This window comes from Eriocheir sinensis, chromosome 46 (genome assembly GCF_024679095.1).
Source record: "Eriocheir sinensis breed Jianghai 21 chromosome 46, ASM2467909v1, whole genome shotgun sequence".
NCBI classification, from domain to species: domain Eukaryota; kingdom Metazoa; phylum Arthropoda; class Malacostraca; order Decapoda; family Varunidae; genus Eriocheir; species Eriocheir sinensis.
In genome coordinates this window covers 4781531-4808812 of record NC_066554.1, presented here as the reverse complement: position 1 = coordinate 4808812, position 27282 = coordinate 4781531, and the positions used below count along the sequence as shown (strand labels likewise).

The 27282-nt window shown below is 45.1% G+C and overlaps 1 long non-coding RNA gene across 3 annotated transcripts in view; it reads left to right on the top strand.

Moving 5' to 3' along the window:
• The first annotated feature begins 1503 nt into the window (after nucleotides 1–1503).
• Nucleotides 1504–27282, top strand: part of LOC126980996 (uncharacterized) — a 56471-nt gene continuing 30692 nt past the window's right edge. For all 3 annotated transcript variants that reach the window (XR_007733698.1, XR_007733700.1, XR_007733699.1), the window contains exon 1: nucleotides 1504–1830. This is a non-coding gene — a long non-coding RNA (uncharacterized LOC126980996). The remainder of the gene's footprint in view (nucleotides 1831–27282) is intronic.

The window sequence follows — 27282 nt, the reverse complement described above, 5'->3', positions numbered from 1 at the left end:
CAACATGATTTTTATTCTTCACACTTCACTATTAATATCCACATTAATACCCACATATCCACTAGAATAATGCTGACTTCACATAGATTACAGCTTCTTAGACAAATGAATTTCCTCTCAAGTGTCATAATCCATTTATCCAATATCGTCCACCAGTCCCTCCAGCCTCGAACAGCCGCCAGCCACTAACACACTTTCTCCCCCAAGCTGCACCGTCCACCCGGGTTTAAGTGAACGGCACTGCTCTTGACTTAACGTGGGTACAACAGCCTCACAACGAGAAGCAAATCCCCGTCAGGTGTGTCCGGCAGCATCCCTCGCGCCCCGCCATCACTCCCTGGTCCGGCCCTCCATCTCCCCGCCGCCCGCCGTCCCGTCACCGCCGTCGCCCATAACAACACTGGGACTTGCAAACGACGCCATCACGGGTCACTAGCGGGTCGTAACCACCTTGTTAACTCCCTCGGGATGGCTCCGGGAGATGGCTGTGGCGGCGCGGGGTCGTGGCGTACCCGCTGACACTCGACACTTTTTGGCTGGGTGAGCCGTTCGTCCCCGGCGTGTGTCTCAGCCCCGCCGCGTCCTGGCGTGACGAGATTGTCCGCCCTTGGTATGGTACTGTGGGCCGGAATTGAGAGTATTGTCAGCATCTCTCTCTCTCTCTCTCTCTCTCTCTCTCTCTCTCTCTCTCTCTCTCTCTCTCTCTCTTCCATTCCGTCGTGTTTGTACATCCTCCAGGCGGGCGTGGGGCGACACAGCTCATGAGGCGCGGGGGGCCATTACCATGCAGACAACACATGACAACAATGCAGAATTAGTGCGCAATTATGTTTTTTGTATACTCTGGTTAGGTAAGAAAAATTATGATAAGCAGCATGACTTTCAAGTGGATAACCGTCTGTGTTTGCAGTATGTGTGTGTGTTTGGAATATGTTTAGGACTGCCTGTCTAGTGGAAGAACCCCGTCGTCCTAAAACGTGATAAATAAGTGAGAGACGTACGCCAGGCACCAAGGAGACTATAATCACATAGTTTCATTGCCAGACACACACACAGTCTGGTAGTTGTGGCGGCGGTGACGAGTGGGGGGGAGGAGGCGGGGTGTTGAAGGTGGCAAGTGGAGAGCATGACACACTTGATTACGTCATAAGATCAGTAAACAGGCGCAGTGCTCTACCCTCGTCCTTTAATTACTATACAAGACATCACATGTACCTCGAAACACTCTTCTATCTGTCTCACACGCAGACGAGAGAATTTTCAGTGCCCAATGTTTAAATTTGAAGCACATTTTCCTCGGCTGAACATTTTATTGTCCTCTCGTCCTTCTGCTTTAATTTCCTTACATAAGTATATGCATCTGTACATCTGTCCTTCTATCTATATCCTTGTTAGCAGAACATTAAGCTTTATTTTCGGGTTAAAAGACGACGCCACGAACAAGGCAGGTTTAACACATGATCCGAATGTTCGAACTCTCGCACGAACATTTTACAGAGTCCACAGCAGCTACTCACTAGCCGGCTGCCTTCCGCTCCTCACCTTCCCGCGCCGGCTCTTCATTTTGTCCCTCTTCGTCATCCTTTTCCTCCAGTAGCGGACACAGAAGAAAAATCTGGGCGAGTGCAAACAGGATAAGAAAACAGCCAGTGACTGAGGACGTTGATGAGGAGAGGAAAGCCGTGAGGTGTGGCGGCGGGGGAGGCAGGCGGCGTCAGTACTTGAAAGGGCGAAGTTGTTTTACCCTGAATGCTTTAAAAACACCGTGACCCCAACCAGGCCAGCAGCATTTCAGACCTGACGGGGAAGTGCTCCATAAGTTTCTGTAAGGTATGTAAAGCCAGTTATTAATTTATTGAATGCTGTTTTGTTTCCCAATTCCAAAAGTTATGAAGGCGGCAAATCTGGCATCCGTACCTCCTCGGAAACTGCGTCAGTGCCATAACTCCGCTAACTCTATTCCACTGCAGGGAGGCTTGGGAGTCAGCATCACATTCATCATCTCTTTTTGTGCCAGTATAAGGAGAGCGGTCGTGCAATAGGCCCTGTGTTGCTGTCACTTGATCGAGGTACAGGGGAACGAGTCACAACAAGGTAAAGATCAATGTGTAGTTTCGTTGTTAGCCTCTTGGCCCGCTACTGACACGCGATGCCTAGTTTCAGAATACCACTAATGTCAGCATAAGAGGAGCGGTCGTTCAATAGGACCTGTATACCCGTCACTTGAGCGGGTAAAAGGGGGCCGGGACACGAGGTAAAGAGAATTGAAGTCCATTATACAGCTCTGAGACCGTACTCATGATGCTTATCTATCTGCAGAGAGACCACTAGTGTCGTGCTTCATAAAGTAATATTGATGCTCAAGTTGAATGTTGTGCTTGCGTTATATTTGGACGAAGGGAAGCTGACAAAGAAAAAACCTACGGAAAGGAGAGGGAGGAGGAAGGAAGGGACGGAAGGGGAGGAGATAAGGTTAAATGTGTAGTGTTTCAAGCCCCAGAAAAGTTCACTAAAGGTTCCTGAGCGGCCCCTCTTCACGTTAACTCGGTCCAAACAGCGTAAGTCAAGTATTATTTTCTATCAGTATTCCTTATCTTCGCTTTGCTCCCCTTGTCTCTCTTCACTTCCGTTTATTTGAGTTTCCGCCCCGTGTCCTCCCTCCGCATCCCTTCACCTCCCTTATTTAAATTTGCCTGCTATCACAACCCTTCACGTACCTTCGTCCTCCTCCCTCATTATTTTCCCTACTCGCTTTCCCTTCGTCTTCCAATACTTCCTTTTTCCTCCCTTTCCTTCCTGTATCGTCATTTTGCTTCCCTTCTCTACCCCTTTCCCTTCGTTTCCTTCCCTTTCTTCCTCCCTTGCTTACTATTAACTTTTCCTATAAGTGTTCCCTTCGTCTCCCAATGCTTCCTCTTCCTCCCTTTGCATCCTGTATCGTCATTGTCCTTGCCTTTCTTTTCTTCCCCATTTCCTTTCTTTGCTTCCCTTCCTTTGTCTCTTCCTTTCCCCTCATCCTCCAGTGTTTCCTCTCACCTCCTTTGTTTCCTTCTCGGTCTTCTTCCTCCCTTCCTATAGTATTGTTTCCCTTCCTTCTCTGCCTCTCTTCCTTCGTTTGCCTCACCATCGCTTACCTCTTCCGTCCCTTCATCCTCCTATATTTCCCCCCGCCATCCTTGTTATCGTTTTCTTCTTTTTCCTTCTCTGTCCCTTCCTCGTCCTCCCCTTACTTTCTATATCGTCATTTTCCCTTCATTCTCTACCCCTTTCCCCTAGTTTGCTTTCCTTCCCTTCGTCCTGCAATATTTCCTCTCGCCCTCCTTGTTTTCGTAATTTTCTTTCCCTTCCTCCCTTGTCCCTTCCCCTTCGTTTGCTTCCCATCATCATGTTCCTTCGCTCCTCTTCCCCGTCCTGCGCCTCACGTCCTCCCTTCCTGCCTCACAAGCCAACACAACTCTAATTAATGTTCTCGGGAAGCGCGGAGCAATTCAGTGACGAAACTAATCTTTGCCGGTGATTATGTTCTGTGGATGCTTACTTATTTATCCCCAGACTCATTGCAGTTTTGATAGCGTTCTTAGTGTGTGTGTGTGTGTGTGTGTGTGTGTGTGTGTGTGTGTTTACATACCTTTAAGTGCTGGTATTTGCAGTGATAACGACACTCCCAACCTTGTTTGCTGCGGGGAACATATTATTACTTTTATATTCAAACGAAAGCGTGCAGTGTAGCGAGTGGCCAGGCAGCCTTTGTAACTGTAATGCTCCTAGGTGCTTATTTCTTCCTCGCAAAGCAGCTCATGATGGTGATGCTACATGTTCTTGTGCTTAAAGTTTGAGCTACGCGTAATTTATATATTTTAGAAAGACTATAAACGAAAGCAATAGAAAAAGTGCAGTTCTGTACTCCTCGTACTTTGTGTGCGAAGACGTATCCGCTTTAAAAGGTCCCCTGGTGTAATGGATTCACAGGCCACTTTCATTTATTCGTGAAAAATGTCTATACCTCTTGCAGTCTCATTAGAATTTCTGAATAAATAAAACTCCGCTTAAATGTTAATGCCCGCAGCACATAGGTCCAAAATGAAGTGTTAGTGCTCGCTGCTTTTACAATGATGGAGCAGTTTGTTTTTACCTTGAAATTGCAAAGCGAAAAGAGCAGAGCGTGTAAATGTTTCAGTCTTGCTTTCTTTGATATATATATATATATATATATATATATATATAGAGAGAGAGAGAGAGAGAGAGAGAATGTTAAAATAGCATAACCTACTTCATTGTCTTCACCGTTAGAGGCACCGTCATTGTTAACATCATCATTAGGGCCGTCATTGCATATTGCTGCAGAATATCGTCCATTATAAAGAAAACTTACTCATTGCAACACTGTATTTAAGAATTCCATTAATTCATTATCATGGTCATCATCGTCGTTAGGGCCCCTGTCACGTATTTTAATGCAATAAACTTAATTCAACTAAATAGGCTCATTGAAACTACCATATACACTTCATCCTTTTCCTCCCTCGACGCGTCGGAGGGAATTAACCGTTTCATAGCTTCTTAATTAAAACTGTTCATTGTTCCGTATGTAGCCCTAAAACGGATTTGTATGATTCACCCGTCGCGTCGCTGGGAGAGGAGAGGCTCGCGCTCGAAGGATCACTCCCGTTTTAAGTATATTCTATTCTGCTTAACGCTCCTCGCAAATTGTTCCTGCGCTGGACACGGCAAAGCAATTTAATCAACCTTGGCGGAGCGTCGCAGCAAAACGAATATACTGTTTGGTCGCGGGTCTCGAGTTTTCTTCCTTCATGGACCAGAGGGTTCATTTTGGGGAAGACTAAGCCTCCTAAACAAAAGGGTCATGGAAAGGTGCGAGCCAAGTATAGATTTAATTTACTGAAAGCGATATACTACACACAGGTCGGGTTTCTTACACGCTACCGACACTCACAATAATTACTTCTAAATGCTGAAAAAGACGTAAAATGCGTTCTCATGATGTTTTTAGAGTTCGTGGTACAGAAGCCTTATCAAACGCCCACCAGAGTCAAGAAAATAACCCTGGAAAGGACCCCAACTCCTACGAAAGCCCTGTCAAATGCATGTGCTTGACTGACGAAATGTTTAATAATATGGCCCATAGCCCCGCTTCATCCGGCAAGTCTCCTCTCCTGCCAAACCAGTTCATCCTCGAGTCTCCCTTCTCCCCTCCTCACTCTCCTAGCTCGTGTATCTTGCCTCGCTGAAAGGGGACGTAAGAACATTGAGTCGCCTTTCTTCCTAACCACCTCTGTGCCTCGCTTCTCCTAACGCCTCAAACGCAACGAGTCCAAAGGAAAGGAGGCAAATGCTTTAGTCTGCAACTATGCATGAATGGTTTTATTTTACACGTGCAAGTAAACGTATCTTTTCCACCAGTAATTAGTTGGAAAACGGTAGGAACATTGCATGAAGCTCCGGAATCACAACTCACCTTCGTACTGTTAATATTTTTTTTTTTTTATGTTCGTGTCTTTGGTAATGACTGGCTATCTTTTCTTGATATTGCAGTGCGTTGGTGGTCGGAGGGAGCCTGTGAGTGGCGCAGGTGGATTTTTATAGTGACGTTGGAGTAGTTTTATTAATCTATTATTATTATTATTATTATTGGCCTATGCTGAGAGACAGAGATAAACAGAGACGGATGGGGAGGCGGTGGCTGAGTGGTTAGCGTACGGAACCCTCATTCACCGCGTTTTGGACGACGCGGGTTCGAATGAGTTGAGTTTATTCTCTCTATGGACTGCGGAAATTAATGATGAGGTGCATGTGTTGTGCCTTGTGTCTCCTCCCTGTTAGTGTTGGAAGCGGCATGCACGATAAGATGCTTGAGTATTTCCAGGAAGGTGTTAGTGAATATACCGGGGTGACAGGAGGCAATACACACACACACACACACACACACACACACACACACACACACACACACACACACACGCACACACGAGCTCCAAGCACACACGTAAGTAATATTTTATGGTTATTCAACCTTTCGAGTGCCACGCAATTTTCTTTAAAATATTCACTTGTTCTAATAGTCTTTCGTTTGTAGCCTTGTTGTATATATTCTACACAATTTTATTTCACACAACTTAAAAGAGCAGTCGGGAATTTCAGTTTATTTATATTTACCACATCCAAACTTTTATTCCGTCAACTATTTTTTTGGTCTCCTTTGTCGTACACATGTGGACACCAAATAATATACGTAATGTTTAATAATATCAACGCAATTCTCCTGTTAGTACTTACATTATGAAAACGTCTCTGAAAAATTGGGCAGAATAAGAATATAAAGATCAGTAACCATTCACCTCTACAATTGTTAGCATCTCAGCCTTAGCTCGATTTTACATTATTATTATTTTTCGGACATAAGGATTAATTTGAAGGATGCATTGGAACTGGCAAACAATTTAAATACGAAAGGACTCGATTCGATTATACGTGGTACCCTTTTTGTTACTTCTTTTTCGATACTTTTACGAAGGAAAATATTTACTACGAACGTGTCGAGTGCAAGGGAAAAAAGGAATGAATGAAAGAATGATGGATGGATGGACGGAAGAAAAGAAGGAAAGAAATGAAGAAAGGAAGGAAGAGAGAAAAAGAGGAAGGAAGAAAGGAGGGATGGAGGAAAAGAAGGAAGCATTGCAAGAAGGAATGAAAGAAAAAAGGAAAGAGGTTGGGGTGTGAGGTGTTGAGACGCGGGAAAGGGTCGTGCAGGGAGGGATGAAGGCGAGCGATTCAATGCTCTTAAGTCTCCTTTACACTCCCTTAGAGGCCTGGAATCACCTCGCCGCACCTGAAAATGTTTCCTAATCCGTGAAAAGATGCTGCAAACGCGTGATTCTCTCAATGGGAAATGTGTTGCTTCGGGGTAATGGAACAAAAAACTCACCTTCGCACTGTTAATATTATTTTTTCTTTATGTTCGTGTCTATGGTAATGACTAGCTATCTTTTCTTGATATTGCAGTGCGTTGGTGGTCGGAGGGAGCCTGTGAGTGGCGCAGGTGGATTTTTATAGTGACGTTGGAGTAGTTTTATTAATCTAGTTCTGCTTGGCCTATGCTGAGAGAGAGAGGGATAGACAGAGACGGATGGGGTGGCGGTGGCTGAGTGGTTAGCGTACGGAACCCTCATTCACCGCGTTCTTGACGACGCGGGTTCGAATCCGCCGCTACCACCTGGGATTTTTCAGTCACCGCCGAGTGGATCTAAGACTACCCACATGTCCTGAAGACCACCTGTCAACCCGGACTCTTGAAGAACCGTCCAAGTGAATCAAGAATGAGCTCCGGGCAGGATGAGCCAAGAATACTTAGCGCCACTATAAACACTCGCCTGGGCTTGGGCTGACCACCAGGCTCCTAAAGAAAGCCTACTGGCGCTACAGGCTAGCATATAAAAAAAAAGTCAGGGAGACAAAGACAGGCTATTTAACTTCTCATTCCTATCTGTCAGACTACAAAGGTTTATGGCGGAAAGGAGGGAAAACAAACCTGATCCAAAGGGGAAGAGAAAAAAGAAGTTAAAGTTAGCAAAGTGATAATTCAACCGAGTACAAAAGAGTCGGGGAACCTGAATAGTTGCATCAGCCCGACCAGACTCACGCTCGGCTGGAACATGCAAGGCCCAGGAATAAGTACTTGTGGCTTCCTTGCTGATCTGAAACTTGGGTTGGGAAACTGCAGGTTAGATAGGATAGGAGGTTAGGGATGTTTGAGGGGAAGCTATTGGTCAGGGATCTTAGTGTGATGACCTCAGAGCAGCGAAGGTTCCTCCTGTTCCAGTAATGATGTGGAAAGTAGCCAGTTTATTGTCATGTGATCATCTACTTATTTCTTAGGTCATAGATTCAAAAGATTGTTTGCAGAGAATTTTAATATTTTAGCAGGGAATGAGAATGATAATTTGGCACATTTCACGCTAATTGCTTTTACTTTCATTGACAGTTTACATTATTGTCCAAATTGGCATATGAGAGATGAAAGTCGAATTACCTTTTTCATCTATTTTATTCACCTAATCACGTTAACAATGATAACTCGCTGAGGACCTTTCTCGGAATCAACCCAAATAAAAAGTGTTATTCATACCAAACAGCAATCGTTTCTCTAAATTGATAAATAGAGAATTTATTGTATTCAGTAGCTTTAGTGGTGTATGAAATTCGATGCTTGCAGATTGTTAAGAGTTACTCTCGAGAGGCAAAACCACTGGCGTGGGTTATGGTACATTGTGTTCGTGTTCTGTTACCTGCAAAACACAACTGCCCTTGCACTGATATCGTTCTTGTAGCCGGCAGCTGTAATTTAATCGTTCCGGTAAAGGAGACAGACCAATGGATGAGTGAAAAATCCCACCGGTAAATATTCCCTCCTCCTACCTCTTTATCAATGCTATGTTATCGTTACCACCATCAACCACCACCACCACCTCCGAGTATTCAAAATTCATAAAGACGTCAGAAACAGAAGCAAAGTATGTCTCCCTGAGCGCCGATATATTTAATGTTTTTAACTTGTCGATGCTTTCAAATTAGCAGCGCGTCAAGGCCACACGCTGCTGCTGATGACCCGGTAATTGGCTGCATGTGTAACTGATCGGTATTGTTGATGCGTCGCCATTGTCATCAACACCATCATCATCGTCGTCATTACCTGCATCAGCGTGACGTGCGGGAAAACATTGCACGCCTCTTCTTTTGTGTGTTTGTTAGGTATTTATGTATGTATGTGTGTGTGCTTGGAATGGGGGGGAGGGGGAATAAGTGTGTTTTGGGGTGCGGGAAAGGTGCGAGACCGGGAAAGGTATGTCTGTTTGGAAGGGGGGAGGACTGTGACTGTGTGTGTGACTGTTTGTGTTTGGGGGGAGGGAAAAAGTGTGTGAGTGAGGTACTGAATGGTATGTGTGTTTGTGAAGGACCGGGGGTGGGGGTGGGGGGGGTGCGGGGACGGATCTTTTCTGGGTCTGTCTGTGTTCGTTAAGCTGATACCTACCATTAATTTTTTCCTTGTGGCCGCACGCTCAGCCAGAGGAGCATCACCGAGTATTGTGCTGAGGCCTTTCTCTACCGCCAGGCCCCGTGCTGCGTGCCTTCCTGACGGTGCTGGTGGTGGTGGTGGTTACGTGATGTCTGTGTGTGCTTTGTGGCGGCGAGTTGCAAGTTATGGTACGGCTGCTTCTCTTCGTATCGGCATAATTTTTTTTATTTTTTTATTTTACAACAAAGGAGACAGCTCAAGGGCACGAAGAAAGGAAACAATAATAAAAAAAGCCCGCTACTCTCTGCTCCTAAAAAAGAAGAATCAAAAGAGGTGGCCGAAAGAGAGGTCAATTTGCGGTACGTGTTTTGTATGGTGCGTTGTGGTGACCTTTATTCTATGTGCAGTATCATATCGTCGGTTTTGGTTGTTACCTTGAAGTGTGCTGGTGGTGGTTGGCTCAAGCTCGATACTGGCGCTGGCTGATTTTTTTTTATAGTGATGCCATACTTCAGTTTCGTACGTGATGTGTATTATGTATTGTTAGCACATGGTTTAGGTTTTGTTTCAGCATATTGCAATAAAAGTTGAAGTGGTTTGGTGTCATGGTACCTCATCATGTCGGTTTCGCTCTTTTATTTCGTGAAAATTTTGTATTGTTGAGAAATGAGTTGCTTCCTCAATTGTCTTCTTCATTCCTTGTCTTCTCCTTCCTTGCATATATTCTTCCCTATGTTCACAATTCTTTTATTTTCCCTTTCTTTTCTTCCTTTCAATTCATTCAATTCTATTTCCTTCTATCCCTGCTTGATTGCTTTCCTTACCTTGATTTCCTTCCTTGGTTCCTTCCTTCCTACCTTATCCCTCCTTCCTCCCTTATTTCCTTCCTTCATTCTGTGCCTCCTTACTTCCTTGTCTGCCTTCCTTCATTTCGTGCCTCCTTCCTTCCTTGTCTGCCTGCTTGCTTGCTTCCTACCTCCTCTAACAGCCAATAACAAGCGGCGTCCTATTCAGCAACGCCGGAGGGGCCGAGCAAGCAGTGTTTAGCCATGCAAATACCCAGTCCCCATTCTCGATTATTAGACTATCTAGCAACCCCTTCAGATAACCTGTCTGGCGGCTCGTGTGTGTGTGTGTGTGTGTGTGTGTGTGTGTGTGTGTGTGTGTGTGTGTGTGTGTGTTATAATTTTGTTTTCTTTTCATTATGTTCCTCACAGTCTCCTCTCTCTTCTCCTTTCCTCTTTCTTTTTTTCCTACTTGCAGTTTCATATATTCTCACTCATCCATCTCTCTCCATCATGCCTCCTTTTTTGCTCTTTCTCACACCCCGTTTTCTTTTATCATCACCTCCCTTCACCTCTTTTCTCCTCTTTCCTCCTTTCCTATCCACTCCTCCATATTTATTTTTCTTTCTCTCTCCTCGCCTCGCCTCGCCTATCCTTTCCTTTCCTTTTTTTTCTGGTCATCTCCTATCTCCTCTACTCTAATCTACTCTCCTGTCCTCTCTTATCTTCCTCTCCTCTACCTCTCCTCTTCCTCTCCTCTACCTCTCCTCTTCCTCTCCTCTTCTCCTTCTCTCCTCTCCTCTTCTCCTTCTCTCCTCTCCTCTGTTTCCCTTTCTTTTCCAATCATCTATTTCCTCTCCTTTGCTCTCCTCCTGCTCTTCCTCTTCTTCCTCTTCCTCCTCCTCGGTTCTATTAGCATCGAGACAAAGGGTATCCGGGTCTTCTATAGAGTTAGAGAAGGTTTGGGGGGATTGGTCAGGCGTCTCAGGTAAGGTAACCGTGATTAGGAAAGGTAAGGTGGCCAGGTAAGGGAGCCGTGATTAGGCCAGGTAGGGTCGAGAGGCGGCCGTCCAGGTATTTGTCTTGTTAGTGTCCGGTGTGACCCTACCTTAGTGTGTGTGTGTGTGTGTGTGTGTGTGTGTGTGTGTGTGTGTGTTGGGTGTTGGGTGGTGGTTGTGATGGTGGTGGTTTGTGAATTATTTTCCGTATCCTCCTCGTAAGTAATAGTAAAAATAATGGAAATCTAATAATAATCTAATCTAGTTAATGTTTTCGGCTAGTGGTGATTGTGGTGTGTGTGTGTCTGTGTAAGTGTGTGTGTGTGTGTGTGTGTGTGTGTGTGTGTGTGTGTGTGTGTGTGTGTGTGTGTGTGTGTGTGTGTGTGTGTGTGTGTGTCCTTTCGAATATCTCTCCTTTCCTTATCGTCCTTTTTTTTTTATCTCCAAGTTCATAATAAAAGTCATAAAAATAAAAATATCAATGCTCCTTCATCTGAACATCCAACTCTTTTTTTTTTATATCATGTTATTTTCACTCACCTTTCTCTTAGTTCCTTATCTTCCTTTGTTTAACGTCTCAAATTATGTAATACTAGTAATAAGAATTAAGAATAAGAAGAAAAGTAATGCTCCTACTCTCCACAATCCAATTCTTTTCCATACTCCAATTATTCTCACTCACCTTTCCTTTCTAACATTTCTCACGGACTAACAAACTCAACATCAAATAGTAATGATACAGTAATAATAGTAACGACATTGCTCTTACATTCCCCATCATCCAATTCATTTTCCTATTTCTTTATTTTCACTCCTTTTTATTTCTACCATTTCTCACAAAGTCAAACTCAGCATCAAAGTTCTCGTCCTACGCGGCTCTAAATAAAGACAGGTGAGCACAGGTGGGAGACGCTTGCTGCTGCAGGTGACGGCTTCCCGGGAGACTCATATCCGTTGCTTTGAGTGCCAGAAGGAAGGAAGATTTTAAGCTGCAAGACTCGGGCGGCGTCACGCGTCGGTTCACTCGCCCTCCCTGCCTTCCTTCCTCTCGGCACTGCACGGCTGGCTGGCGCTGGCTGGCTGGCTGGCTGGCTGGCTGCTTGTACGCTCCTCCCGAGATGCTAAAACTGCGAGGCGTAGAGGCAGATTTTTCTTTTGCATTTCGCGACACTCGTTTGAAGAGAGGATTGGGTGCGAGGTATTCCTCATCACCATCAACGTCTTCCTCCTCTTCCTCGTTGTCCTTGTCTGCGTCTTCTTCCTCCTCCTCTTTCTTTTCTTTTGCTTTCTTCTCCTCCTCCGCCATCACCTCCTCTTTTCTTCTTCTGATATATCATCCACCTCCTCTTTCTTCTTGTTCTCCACCTACCTCCTTTTCCTCCTTTTCATTTTCATTTTTCGCTGTCTTCTCCTCCTCCCACCTCCTCATTTCTTCCTCCTGTATCTCCTCCCCCTCCTCGTCCTCCTCCTCTTCCTCCTCCTCCTTCCCCTCATTATTATCATTATACTTCTCATCCTTTTTGCCTGAGCCTAGTCAACGCCTTTTGCCTCCCACGCACTATCCTCTTATTCCTCTTCCTCCTCTTCCTCCTCCTCCATTCTCCGGTCTTCCTCTTTCCCCTTCATCTTTTCTTGCATCTTCATCCGTATTATTCTTTTCTACACACACACACACACACACACGCACACGCACACGCACATATACACATACCTCATTCCTTTCGATATAATAATGTCTTGAACCGGATTAGGAATAGGCCTTTCGTTCTTATTTTCCTTACTTACGTTTCTACGCCTATTTCTGTCCTCTTCATCTGGTCGGCGCAAAGGTATTGACAGAATATCACATCCGGATGAAACCTGAGGAGCATCTCGCAGTTTAATCTAGTCACATGGAAGGGAGAACGTGACTTGTGTTGATATATATAAAACACATCTATGACATCTTCTCTCGCCAGGACAAGTCTTTTTACGGGCACGATTATTTTATTTTTATTGTATTTCCGTTATGATCTTGGTCCGCGGTCTTCCTCCTTTACCGTGAACAAGATAAATTTACTTACTATATTGCTTCCTATTTTTTTCCTCCATCCTTACAACTTTTCTTCCCTGCCTCGTTTCATTTTCCTTGTATTTTCGGTTCCTCGTATGCGAAATATACTACACTTGAGATAACTTAATTTTCACTACATTAAAGAGTTACTAAGTTTTTTTATTACATCCCGTAAGGTACAGTTTTTTTTCCATTTTTTTCCCTCTCCTCGCTCCCATGTCTCCCCATTCTCTCTCTCTCTCTCTCTCTCTCTCTCTCTCTCTCTCTCTCTCTCTCTCTCTCTCTCTCTCTCTCTCTCTCTCTCTCTCTCTCTCTCTCTCTCTCTCTCTCTCTCTCTCTCTCTCTCTCTCTCTCTCTCTCTCTCTCTCTCTCTCTCTCTCTCTCTCTCTCTCTCTCTCTCTCTCTCTCTCTCTCTCTCTCTCTCTCTCTCTCTCTCATAACTTTTTCCATCCAGTTCCTTTTCTTTTCAGCTAACTTTACTTCTATGATATTAGTCTCGTCCTGACCACCACTCTAGCTTTTTCCTTCTCGTCTATCACATTTCTACATTCTATTCATCGGTCTTTCCATCACTTTTCTTTCGCTATTATTCATTGTCATTCTATTTTATATTCTAACTTTCTTTTCTATTCAGCTCCTCTTCCCTCTTCCTTGTCATTCCCTCCTACATATGCTCCTCTCTTCCTCATGTTTTTGTACCTCCATCGCCCTCCCCCATTCCATTTCCAATCATGCTGCGGTTCTTTCCACTCGCATTGCCTCGTCCACTCCCACCTCTACTCCTGTCCCCTCTTCACCCCTCCACTCCTCTTTATCCACCAGCGTGCCGTATTTTTTAAGCCTCTGGGGGGTGATGTGGAATAGGTGACCAGTGCTGCGGTTAATCTGTTTCTACTTTTGTCTTTTACCGTCATCCCAGGTGCCTGCCAGTTAGCTGTTATCCAGGTGAAGAGAAGAGAATGACAGGTGTGGCTCAGGTGTGCATCATGTTAGGAGAGGGTGTGTGTTATGATGTGGTATGATACGGGAGGTGGGATGACAAAGGAGGATGAAGGGGTGACGGAGGGGCAAGACCAGGTATAGTGTTATTTGTATTATTCAGGTAACCGAGTCAACTCTTTCAGCAGGAGAGTATCGGGACACCTCTCCTCCCGAAACTGACCTCCTGTTTGGCTACACTTTTGAACTCTTTCTTATAGGGGCAGTGATTAGCATGCTATTTTTCCATTAGTTCTTTTTTTCGCCTTTGAGCTGCTTCCTTTACCGAGAAAAAAAGGTGATATGGTAGTGCTGGGGATCGCGAGGGTTGTTGTTTAGGAAGTAGTTGCTGTTTGTTTTGGTGGCTTTCTCAAATCATGGTTCCTTTAAGTGTTGTGAAGTAGGATGTCTAATGTATGGTGTTTGTGTGATGTTTGTTATTTGAAAGTCGTGGATGTTCGCAGAGCTGCAGGTTGACTCAGCTCCCAGCATCCCTCTTGGCTTTACCCAGATGTATATATTTTCGAGTGTGTAGCAATGCGTAAACCTTGTTAAGCATCAAACGTGCCAAAACTTTAAAAAATTGATGACTGAATGAACACAAGAGGGAATCTAAATGCTTTATTTAAATTGTGCACGACAGGGCATTGAATACTGGATTTTATCTTCCGTTTTATTAGATATCGTTCGCGCTCTCACACACACACACACACACACACACACACACACACACACACACACACACACACACACACACACACACACACACACACACACACACACACACACACACACACACACACACACACAGAATATTGAAAGTTTACATTTATTATTTGGAAAACAAAAAAAAGGTTCGTTTATCTATTTTAGTCCCTCACCAGTTCATTGGTCAAAAAGGGAGACAATATTCATAAATACTGGTGAGATATTTCGATTTCCTTGCCATTTAAAATTTCCTCGTTCAGTATTTTTTTTAACTGTGTGTGTGTGTGTGTGTGTGTGTGTGTGTGTGTGTGTGTGTGTTGAAACGAGTATATATAAATCCAGCCACACACTGGGGCAATTATAAGTGTTGGCCCAATGGCTGTAATTTCACAGTCCCTAAACCTTGTAATAAAAGTTTTAAATCAGAAATTCAAATCGGAGTCGTAATGGCCCAGACAACGGCAATAATGTTGTATTAGTTTTGATAATAATAAAAATAATTGTAGCAGTGGCAGCAGCAATAATAATAATAATAATAATAATAATAATAATAACAAGTCGAGAACAATTATAATTAGTATTGTTATTACTGTCATTATTTTGTTTATTATTACCAAGATTCTCATGTCATCATTATCGTCATCATCTTCATCACTATTATGACCCACATCACACCACCACCACCACCACCACATCCCCCCTTCACCCCCTACCCCATCACCAGCTCCCCCCACCACCCCTACCACCCCGCTCATCACCCTTCCCCCGCCATAATCACAGCCATCACGCCCGTTAACCGGTCGTTCCCCCCCTCGGCCACACACACAAAAGAAAGGAAAACATAATTATATTTTTTCTCCTCCCCTTGTCAACACGAGCAGACCCCCGCCATTAATACTTCCCTTTGAGGCCGATTTTAGTTTCATTAACTTTTCTCACAAATTTTACAACAACAATCCTTTGAGGCGCCCGACAACCTTCTTTCCTCCTCCTCCTCCTCCTCCTCCTCCTCATTTTTCTCGTAATCATTCCACTCTCGAAAAGGTTGAAGGGGAAGGAATGGATTGTGTTTTCCATTGTTTTTTTAGCCTCCACACTTCGCATTCGCTATCATTTTTGTTTTGTGGTCATACTTCTTTATATTGTTTTCTTTCTGTTCGTGTTCCTATCGTTGTATTTACTATTGTTTACATTTTATTCTTCTTTATCTTTCGTCTTTTTCCTCCTCCTGCTTTTCCTCTCCTCTCCTCTCCTTTACCTTGCTGTACCTTTTGTTGTTGCCATCCTATCTGCACAGTTCTTTGTCGTTTGTCGAAGTAGCCCAAACAGCGCACTCCTCACCTTACTCCCTATTCACTTTTAACCGCAGTCCAGCATTCCTTATCTAACCATCTAAGCATCTAGCCAACCGCAACATTATTCTCTAGTAACCAATAGGAGTGCGCAGAGGGGGGGATGAACGCGCAGCAAAACAATAGATGGAAGACCGCTGGCATAGAAGAACTTGTAAGACCACGAACACCTGGGAAAAAAAGGTTGGTAGCACGTGAGCTGTAAAGGGACAGGTGCTCGCGAGGGAACCGACGACTACCGAGAGAATGAGAGGGAAAAAAGTTGAGCATATGAGCTTCAGGGAGTCTGGGGTTTGAAAAGAGACATGAGGCGGAAAAAAATGCGGTAAGTGAAAGAGAATCGTACGTGAGCAGGTATTCAATAGGCTCTCTGGAAAGTGAAATATGGAAGGGAGGAAAAAAAAAGATATATAGTAGTACAGTTTGGGAGGATGAAAAGAAAGTCCTTGACCTCTTAGCATCGAAGTGAGTTAGTGGGCAAGAGATGCAAGAGTCTAAGCTAAACTAGATATGATATTTCCTTAGTTACGTACAGTAGTAGAGAAAGTGTGCTTGTATATCGAAACCAGACATTTGCCTTTATTATTTATTTCCCATGAAGATATAAAGAGTGAAAGCAACTGCATGGGGTATAACATGTACGACATTAATTTGCTTCTAAAATAAAAGGAATAAAAGGAAATAGATAAAAAAATACTTTGCTTTCCTCTCCTCGATCCCTCCTCCTCCTCCTCCTCCTCCTCCTGTTGCAGTGGCGTGAGGGGCGAGGAGCAGGAAGTGAAGAGCGGCGTCTTTGGAGGAGCAAATGGCGGGCCGTTTGTAAGGCTTTCACGGGGGATTGAGATCGTCAGCGGCAGTTTTATTCCTCGTCGACGTCCTTGCCAGTAATCCCTGTCGTCCTTGCTAGGTGGCGACGACTTGCTGATGGGGGGAGGAGTAAGGGCGGTGTTGGAAGGGTGGCTGGCTGGGTGGGTGTTAGGGATGCTTGGGAAAGGGGATAAATGATGGCGAGGAGAGTACGTGTAAAGAACGTGTGTTGTTGCTTGAGGGTAAATGTTGCAAGGGTGTATCTTGGGAATGGCTGTGTGCAAGTGTAGGTATTAGGGTGTTGGGATACTTGGGAAAGGGGATAGGTGATGAGAAGGAGAGTAAGTGTAAAAGTGTGACTATGTGGTGTTCTGTTGTGTCAGGGTAAGTGTTCATTCCGTTGTAGAGAAGGATAGAGGTAAAAAATGAAAAGGAATGTATAGTGGTGGAGTGGTTGGAGTGGGAATAGGTGCGTAGAAGGGAGTGTTTAGTGCGAGTGGATGTTTAGCAAGGCATGCGAAATAAGTAGAAATGGGGAGTCATAAAAGATCGTCCAAGAGGGTGTGTGGCTGTGGAGTGCGTGTGAAGTATGAGTGTTTTAGTCCAGAGGCGGAATGGGATGCTGGGAAAAGTTAAATGAAAAAGGGCTACGGAAAGGGTGCGTGGTAGATTTGGTGAAAAATGGGAATTGGGAAAGTGTGAAGGTGATGGGGAGTTGTAGATGGATATGGAGTTGAATGAATGGATAAAAGAGTAGGTATGGAGGAGTAGGGAATGGGGAAACTGTTAAGGTAATGGGAAAGAGTAAGTGGGTAAGGAGTGTAATGAATGAGTAGGTGGGTGAATAGTGGGTAGGGAATGGGAAAGTGTAAGGTGAGGAGTAGTATGTGAAAAGTCCAGTGAAGGGTCAGGTGGGTGGGTAAGTAGTAATGGGTAAGTGGATGGGTAAGTGGGTGGGTGGGTAGGAAGGTGATTGATGTTTGCATTATTTGGGAATAGCCATGCACCACTTCTGCCTTCCCCTCCTCCTCCTCCTCCTTCATTACCTCCACCTCTCCCATTCCCCTTACTTCCCGTCATCCCCCTTTCCTCCTCCCCCCCCACCGACCTTCCCCAACGCCTGCTGTCCTATTTGGTCTGCTAATGTGCATGTATTTATCTTCTCTCGGGCAAGGGAAGGATGCTTAGCTGTGTGTTTCCTCTCCATCACGCACACATGGATTAATGTAGCCGGACACACACGCATAAACACACAGGCACACAGACAGACAGGCAGACAGACAGACAGGCAAACAGACAGACACAGCTGAATTTTTTCCTACATCTTACCACAACACACGAGACTTCTAAAGACAACATCACCACGAGGAATAAAACTAATAACAGATACTTCAGCTCTCCTAAATTGCTTCCTATTATACGGAGTCATTTTTACGAGCTGCTCCTTTCCCGTAAATTCCTTCCTTGCCCTTGAATTTCTGTGTGTTGGGGGGAGAGAGGGGGAGGGTGGGGGGGGAGTTGGATGTGCTGTATACCCTTCACCTCCCTTCACCTTTATTGTAAACTATTTCTACATTATTTTTTCCTCTATACTTTCACTTCACTTTCCTCTACTAATTTCCACAGCCTTTCTCTTGTTGTGGTTGGACTTTCTTGGTGGGGCCTATAGTGGTCGACCCCAGCCCGTTACGTCGCAGGCAAGTGTTTTATAGAGGCGCCATCTTGCTTCTCTCATGCTGACCCCCTGGAGTTCATCTTTGATACTCTTTTATGGAGATTAGCGTCCGGGTTAATAGGTGGTCGTCAGGACAGCATTTGGGTCATCTGTCTCTTCGTCACTCATCCGTTGCTTCCTTATAACTTATCCCTGTCTCACCCCTTTCTTCTCTTTGCTCTCCTCTTAATCCCTCTCTTACTCCCCTCGTCCTTCTCACTCCTTTCCCGTTTATCCCTCTCTTTCCCTCCGTCTCCTCATCTCTTCGTCCCTCTTAACCCAGATAGCGTTCCTTCTTTTCACCTCTCCCCACCTTAAGATTCCTCTCGCCCTCGCCCGTAAGCCTCTTCATATTAAGGTTGTCATTACTGTGTGTGTGTGTGTGTGTTAATGTTGCCTTCCTTATTACACCACTGAAGTAATTATGTTTTTTGTTGAAGTTAATATCAGACAAGTTAAACACACGCACACGCACACGCACACACACACACACACACACACACACACACACACACACACACACACACACACACACACACACACACACACACACACACACACACACACACACACACACACACACACACACACACACACACACACACACACACACACACACACACACACACACACACACACACACACACACACACACACACACACACACACACACACACACACACACACACACACACACACACACACACACACACACACACACACACACACACACACACTATTTTCCTTCTCTCCTTTCCATCCCTTTCCTCCTTCATTTGCATGTTTCTAATTTTCTCTTTTCTCCTCTCATCTCTTTCCACACCCTGTTTCCCTCCATTTCCCTCTTCCTATTTCTTGTCTCTCCTCCCCTCTCCCAATTCAAGCTTCTCTTCTTCTCCCCTCCCCCTTGTAACCCTTTGTTCTCCTCTCTTTCCGTCTCACAGTTCCGTTTTATCTTCTTCCCTCTTCTATTTTCCTCTCCTCTAATTCCCTTTTATCGAGTAGCCTTTCTCTTCATCCCTTTCCCATTTTATTCTTTTCTTTCCTGTCTTTAAACTTTTATCTTTTCCTGTTCTTTTTTTTTGCTTCCACAACTTCTCTTTCTTTTCCTCCAAATTACTTTCCTGTTTGTTTTCTCTTCTTTCTCCTCTACTACGTTCTCCTCCTTCCCCCTCCCTCCTTTTTTTCCTCTCCTAGTTTACTTTTCTCTTCCCTCTCTTTGAACCTTTCTCTTTGTCTTTCTTCCTCCCTCATTCTCCAAATTTCTTTACTGCCCTCTGTCATTTCTTCTTTCTTTTCAACAGCATTCTCCTACTTTCCCCTTCGCATACCTTCCTTTCTCCCTCCTTCACTTTTCCTCCAAATTTCTTTACTTTCCTTTTGGTTTTCTCTTCATCCTCCTCTACAGCGTCCTCTTCCTTCCCTCTCTCTGTGACTTCCTTCTTTCCTCTTCCTCAAAATATGTTTACTTTCCTCTTTTTTTTTTCTCCCTCTACAGCCCTCTCTCTCCTTCCCTCCGCTACCCTTCTTGTACCTTCCCTCTTTCCTTTTCCTCCGAATTACTTTCCTTTAGGTTTTCTCTTTTTTCCTCCTATACAGCCTTCTCTATCTTCCCCCTTCTTGTGCCTTCTTTCTTCAGTTTACCTCAAAATTCCTTTACTTTCCTCTCTTTTCTCTTTTTTCTCCTCAACAAGCATCCCTACCTTCCCTCTCCTCGAGCCTTCCTTCCTTTCCTTCCAATGTCTTTACCTTCCTTCAAGTTTTCTCTTATTTCTCCTCTGTAGCCTTCTCTTCCTTCCATCTTCGTGTGCCTTCCTTCCTCACTTTTCCCTCCAAATTCCTTTACCTTCCTCTAGCTCCCATTTTCTTCCTCCTCTACAACGTCCTCTTTCTTCCCCTCTCCGCGTGCCCTCGTCGTTCCCTCGTGTATTTCGGGATAAAGCGCCACCACCGCATTGGGCCGTAAAGTTTTATAGCCACAGAATCCTATGCATATGGCGAACATACGTCAAACTCGAAGCCGCAGACGACCGTGTCCCTCAACGCTGCACGGGCGCGTTCGAGGGTGAGAGAGAGTGGCATTGCGTGGTACGGCTAAGCAGGTTGAGGAGAGAACGGGATGGTGGTAGTAGTGGTAGTGGTTGTGGTGGTGGTGGTGGTGGTTAGGTTAGTGATGATAATGATCGTGATTGGTTAGTTGTTAGTGGAGGTTAGGTTAGTGGTGGTTAGATCAGTTGCGGTATTAGTTAGGTTGAGGTTATTTATTGAGGTTACTTACGCGTGTCCTCAGTGCTCATCTCCGACACATTGGCCTTTGTTAGTGGAGGTTATGATATTTCTTTAGGCTATTCTTTCCTTCTGTTAATGATTTCTTCGTCTGATCTTTCTTTTCTATATCTATTCATCGTAATATTATAGGAAAATCAGTTGTTTTTTTCGTCTCCCTCATTATCTTTTAGGAATTTGGTGTTTGTTCCTTATTTCATTACATTCTCATAACGGTACTTTAATTTTATTTTTTGGTAGGGCGGAGTTTTAATCTCATACCCGTGTTGTGGGTTTACATTTTTTTCTCTGAATGATCTGTGAACTTGTTTTGTTTGATCTGTTTTCACACATTCCACTTTGTTTTCATTTTCTTTTATCTATTTTTTTTCTGGGGGTCTGTTTTTATTCCTTTGGCGCATCGCATCGCTCGCTCGCTCGCTTCCCCAAACACACACACACACACACACACACACACACACACACACACACACACACACACACACTTTGAGTATTGTTGTTCCTCCTCCCATTTCTCCTCTTTCTCGTTTCCTTTTATCTCCTCTCCTCCCCTCGCCTTCCCACTCCTCCTCCTCCCCTCCTCTCCTCCTCCTCCTCCTCTTCCTCTTTCTCGCTCCTTGATATTGCCAACCCATCGCCACGCGTTACATTTTCATTCCTGTTTTCTCAAATATCCAAGTTTATTTTGCTTTCCGTTTCTTCCCTCTTCTCATTTCCACTTTGAGGTATAATATAGGTTCTCTCTCTCTCTCTCTCTCTCTCTCTCTCGCTCTCGCTCTCGCTCTCGCTCTCGCTCTCGCTCTCTCGCTCTTTCTCTCTCGTTCGCATATAAAGAAAACATTTTTGGGACGTGAAACTGAAAAACAAACACCATGAAACACACAACTTGAAACACACCGTCGAGAGAGAGAGAGAGAGAGAGAGAGAGTTTGATATGGATGTTCGATGCATTACTTTTCCCCTCATTCACTCCCTCCCTCACACACAACCATAATTAACAGTGTATATATATTTTTTCCCTTTCCCGTTCGCCATTAATACAACACAATGCAGTTCTAAATAAGGGTTCATAAGAGAAATATATGTACTAAAAAATTCGGCAATACAAAACCAAACCAAAATTTTTTTATTACGATGGAGAACACGACAAACGTAAAACTAAAAAAAAAACTCGTAAAATGAACAACTCAAGCGTGGGGGGTGCGGTGGAGTGCAGTGTGGTGGTGGTGGAGCGGAAAGGGCATCCTCTTCCATGATGTGTGTGTCGGTCGTAATGGAGTGCCTCAGGACGTGCCCGACGGAGGAGGGCTCGTGATTTATGACGGCGGGCCCAGCGACCTTGTCAACTCTTCCTTGTTTTTCTCTCAAGCTTATTTTTTCCCCTCCTCGAGCTAAGCTAAAATGAGACTTTCATCAGCGGGATAAGAAAGAAGGAAATTGAAGGAACAAAGTCTATTTACCCTCATTTTTTACCCTTCCACCCCTCTTCCTCCTCCATCCGTCCCTCTCTCCTCTCTCCCTTCCCTCTCTCCCTCCTTAATCTCCTTCCCCTCCCCGACCCCGCCTCTCCCAACTCATCTGTTCCTTCCCTCCTTCCTCCCTCCCTCTCCTCCGTTGCCTTCCTCTTTCACAGACGCCTTAGCTTGCTCGTTTGTCTCTGAAGAATATAAGAATCCACTTCGAAAGCCTAAATCCTTTTATCCACGATTCTTTTCTTCAGGGTCACATCAAAGAGGACGCAGTGCAATTCAAGAACCATTAAAGAAGACGAACCCACTTTAAGAATATTAAGTCCCCTTGTTTTATGTTGTTTTTTGTGTTTCTCTCTCTCTCTCTCTCTCTCTCTCTCTCTCTCTCTCTCTCTCTCTCTCTCTCTCTCTCTCTCTCTCTCTCTCTCTCTCTCTCGCTCTTGCATCTCTTCGAGTTCAGGAAAGATACCGTGGTTTTTTTTATTTGTTTTGTTTAGTTTTATTTTATCGTGAAGTGGTGGAGTTTCTCTTTTGTTTGTTTGTTTTTCGCTTCCGTTGTGTTTTGTTTTGTTTCTTCACATTTTTTCGGTTTTGGCTGTGCACGCAGTATCGTTTTTTTTTTTCCTGTTTTCCTAGTTTATTTTTCCCCGGTGAAACGTAAACGATCTAACTCCAGTAATGCCGGACGCTTCACAAAATACTGAATTCTGTGCGTGAATCCCCTGTGTGTGTGTGTGTGTGTGTGTGCGTGTGTATGTGAGTGCGTGTGTGCGTGCTTGTGGAGGCGGGGCGCATGCAGGCAGGTGTCGGAAGCGGGGCGGGGCGGAGCAGGGCGGCAGGCAGGGTGGCAGGGTAGAGGGGCGGCATCGAGGGAGAGTCGGGCTCCCAAAGGGTATAGGAAAAGTTTCGAGGAAATCTCAATATATTTCGGAATATTTGGCGGGTGAAATTTCTTCCTCCCGGCCGAGAATACCTTCAGAATATGGGGGAAGAGATAGGAGGGAGATACGTGAGGGAAAAGGAGGGAGGGAAGGAGGGACGGGAGGAAGGTGGGAGGAAGGAATGGAGTAAAGGAGGAGGAGGAGGCTCTCGTATCAAAGGGAAGGGCAAGTTTTGTAATTTTAATATATTCAAAGAAGATTGATTTATGAAATATTCCCAAGCTGCTTCATTTTTGCATTAGAAGGGGGCAGGAATGTGTGTGTGTGTGTGTGTGTGTGTGTGTGTGTGTGTGTGTGTGTGTGTGTGTGTGTGTGTGTGTGTGTGTGTGTGTGTGTGTGTGTGTGTGTGTGTGTGTGTGTGTGTGTGTGTGTGTGTGTGTGTGTGTGTGTGTGTGTGTGTGTGTGTGTGTGTGTGTGTGTGTGTGTGTGTGTGTGTGTGTGTGTGTGTGTGTGTGTGTGTGTGTGTGTGTGTGTGTGTGTGTGTGTGTGTGTGTGTGTGTGTGTGTGTGTGTGTGTGTGATGAGGCGATGAGGACGTAACTGTATTTTTCCTTTGTATCAGTGGATGTAGTTTATTCTTGTATATAAATTCAGTGAAGTAATTAATAAAAAAAACACGAAAATAATTAGACAAGAGAAGATATTTATTGCAAACAGGAAACAACAAACACAAACCAACGAACAGAGGGAACGACAGATAGACAGACGGACAGACAGACAGACAGAGAGGGAAGGAGGACAGTAGTTTGGGAAATGTAATGGAAACAAGGACAGTGGCTGCGGTCATGTTGCTTTAGTGGCGGTGATGTTGCGGTCGGTGGTGGTGGAGGTGGAGGTTGTGGTGGTGGTCGCGGTGATAGTAATGGTGTTTGTGGCGGGAATTTCAAATAGTAGTAATTGTAAGTCTGCTCGCCCGTTGTGTAATACTGAGGACGCGACATGGAGAGGGTTCGAAACTTATTGTGGCTGATGTTGGTGGTTTCCTTTTTAACAGGGAGGGAATCGAACGTGTGTGTGTGTGTGTGTGCGCGTGTGCGTGTGCGTGTGTGTGTGTGTGTGTGTGTGTGTGTGTGTGTGTGTGTGTGTGTGTGTGTGCTTAGCGCTGATTAGAATGGCAGGGGAGTGGTTTAGCATGGTGGTGGTGGTGGGATTTGGTAGGGATTGTCATGTAATTTGGTGCTTGGTGTAATATCCCTTCCCTTAACCCTTCCTCCCTATCCCTCTTCCCCTTCCTTCCCTAACTCTATTATTCCTCTTCTTCATAAAATTTCAACATTCTGTCTATCTTTCTGTCTATCTATTTTTTCTTCTCTAATGGTGGGCTGTGAGGGTTCGTTGCAGTGGTGATGTTGATGGCAGTAGATTGGTGGTGTGGTGTGTGGTGTTGACGAAAGTGGTGTGTGAGTGGATGTTGTCTTCTGGAGGTAGTGAATGAAAGCGATAGAAGTGGTGGTGGTGGTACCGAGATGTGTGGGTTGGTCCTTCTTGTAATGTTGTTGTAGTGGTGATGTGTTGTGCGATGTTGACTTGTGTGGTGTGTGAGGGTGATCGTGGTCATAATGGAGGTGGTGGATGTTATAGTGGTTGAAAGGTGTGTTTGTGTGTGCGTTCGTTCTTCTTGTCATGACGGATGAGTGAAGTTGTTGTGGTGGTAGTGATTGTAGTGGTGGTGGTGGTGGTGGTAGTGGTTGTGTAGTAAGGCTGAACTGATTAAATAAAACACTAGCATCATCTCTGTTATCTAAAGTACAATACCTGTCTTATGTGTCATGGTGGAGTGGCAGCGATGGTAGTGGTGATTGTGTTCGTGGAGGTTGTGGATGTGGTAGTGGAGGGAGAGTGGATGAGGAAATGGGACACAATGGGTGGGGTTATGGCACGGGTATAGGAAGGGGGCTAGGAGGGGGAGAGAGATAACAAGAAGGGGAAGCCATTGGGGAGAGGAGGAAGGGGAGAGGAGGGAGGGGGGAAAACGAGGGGGGGAGAAGGGAGAGGGAAATGGGAGGAGGGAGGGGAGGGGAAGGTGAGAGGAGGGAGAGGTTCTTAACTAAAGCTGTGTGTTTGCTCGCCCACCACACACACACACACACACACACACACACACACACGCACACGAACACGCACAACCTCCCCCCCCCCCACACACACACTGAATATTCTATAGAGTTCTGAATGCTGATAATATCGAAAAGAAAACTTATAAGAACGCTGAGAGAAAAAAAAAAGCGAAAATGGACCGACACAAAGGGAGGAAATTGTTGCTTTGAAAAGGAGGATCTGCAGGAGGAGATAGGGAGAAAAAGGAAGAAAGGAGGAAGAAAGAAGGAAAAAGAAGGAGGAAAGGAGTAAGGGAGAGAAAAATGAAGATCAGGCAAGGGAGAAAAAGGAAGAAAGGACAAAGGGAGAAAAAGGAAGAAAGGATAAAGGGAGGAAGGAAGGAAAGAGGGCATGTAGGATGGAGAGAGGAAGAAGAGGATAGAGAGAAGGAGGGAAGGAGGAAGGGAGAGAGAGAGAGAGAGAGAAGTGCAGTTCGGGCAAACAAACTAACTAACCAACTCCACAGATCGGAATTTCAGTAGGAGGAGGAGGAGTTAGTGGCGTAGGAAGAAGAGGAGGAGGTGGTGGTTATTGTGTGGGAAGAGGGAGAAGGCGAGGGGGTTGAGGATGAGGCCGAGAAGGACATAGCGTGGGACAGGAAGGGTAGATGGTATGGCGAGTATGTGATGAGAGAAGAGGAAGAAGACGAGGGGGATAAGGATGAGGCCGAGAAGGATAAATGGTATGGCGAGCATGTGATGAGAGGGAAAGCTGGGTACGATTGAAGAGCGGCTCCACACCTTCCTGGCCACGACGGCAGCTTAACAGACCTTTGATGTGTCTTGGTGGAGGCGGCCGAGGATTGCTGTGGTGGCGGTGGCGGAGGGAGACGATGAGGTTGGCGGCGTGGTGCGAGGTGAGCTGAGGCGAGGCAAGGCAAGCAGAGATGAGTACGTGGGTGTAGGAGTTAAATGATTTCAGTGCCGTGAGGTCGTCGTGCGTGAACTAAGAGACAGGAATGGCATCAGATTTTCAGTTTTGTGTGGGGGGAATAAAGTAATGGGGTACTACGATAGATGAAATTACCGAGGACACGATTTATAGTAGTAGTAGTAGTAGTAGTAGTAGTAGTGTGAGAGAAATGGTAGATCTATGTTTGTTGTGGTAGTGGTAGTAGTAGTAGAAGTAGTAGTGGTAGTATTAATAGTAGTAAAAATAATAATTAAGACGATTTATAGTAGCAGTTTTAGTAGTAGCATGGGAGCAATGTCAGTAATGATATTTGTTGTGATATAGTAATATAATTAAGTAGTAGTAGAAAATTAATGGTAAAAATCACAATAATAAAGAACGTAACAAGAATAATAAGCTCAACCTTTCCTCCACGCACCGACGGCCACAGGACCCACAAACAACAATTTTCCTCGCACGAAATGTTTCCCGTCCACGAGCAGGTGCGTCACTCCCCGGCGTGCGGCGGCGACCATCCGGGGGATACTCGCGCGTTTCCTATTTGCTGACGAACGTGCCTCAGACAGCGCCGAGGCCCTGTTGACGAGGACAAGTTAATTCCAAGCAGAGTAAGGCGGGAGCACACACACACACACACACACACACACTCACATACATACACATAAGCACACGACACAGACCCTTACCGCCCCGTGTTCTGGAGCCTGGGTTTGGTTAGCGTTGGCAGGGACGTGTGGGAGTGCGGGACAAGGCTGGCAGGGGCGTGGAAGGGCTGCAGGCGTGGACATGAGTGGAGTAATGAAGCACTTGTCTCCGGTAAGAAAGGTAACGCTTGTTTTGGGCGCGGAATAGGATGCGAACAGTTCAAAACAAGGCGGGGGAAGATGAAAGAGGAATGGGACAGGTGTATGACGTTAACAGACATAGTAGTTCCCCCCTCCCCCTGTGTTGTGTATACCATATCGACTCCCACCTTTCTCTCCCCCTCTTGAGCCCTTTTGCCCGCCCACGCCCACGCTCTGGATTTTAGATTTTCATACATACCCAACATGCATTTTCTCGCACCAAGATCCATACCACTTATTTCAACTCTTTCATACCTCCACAAAAATATCGAGCAGAAAAATAAAAGACAAACTAAAACACTAAAAG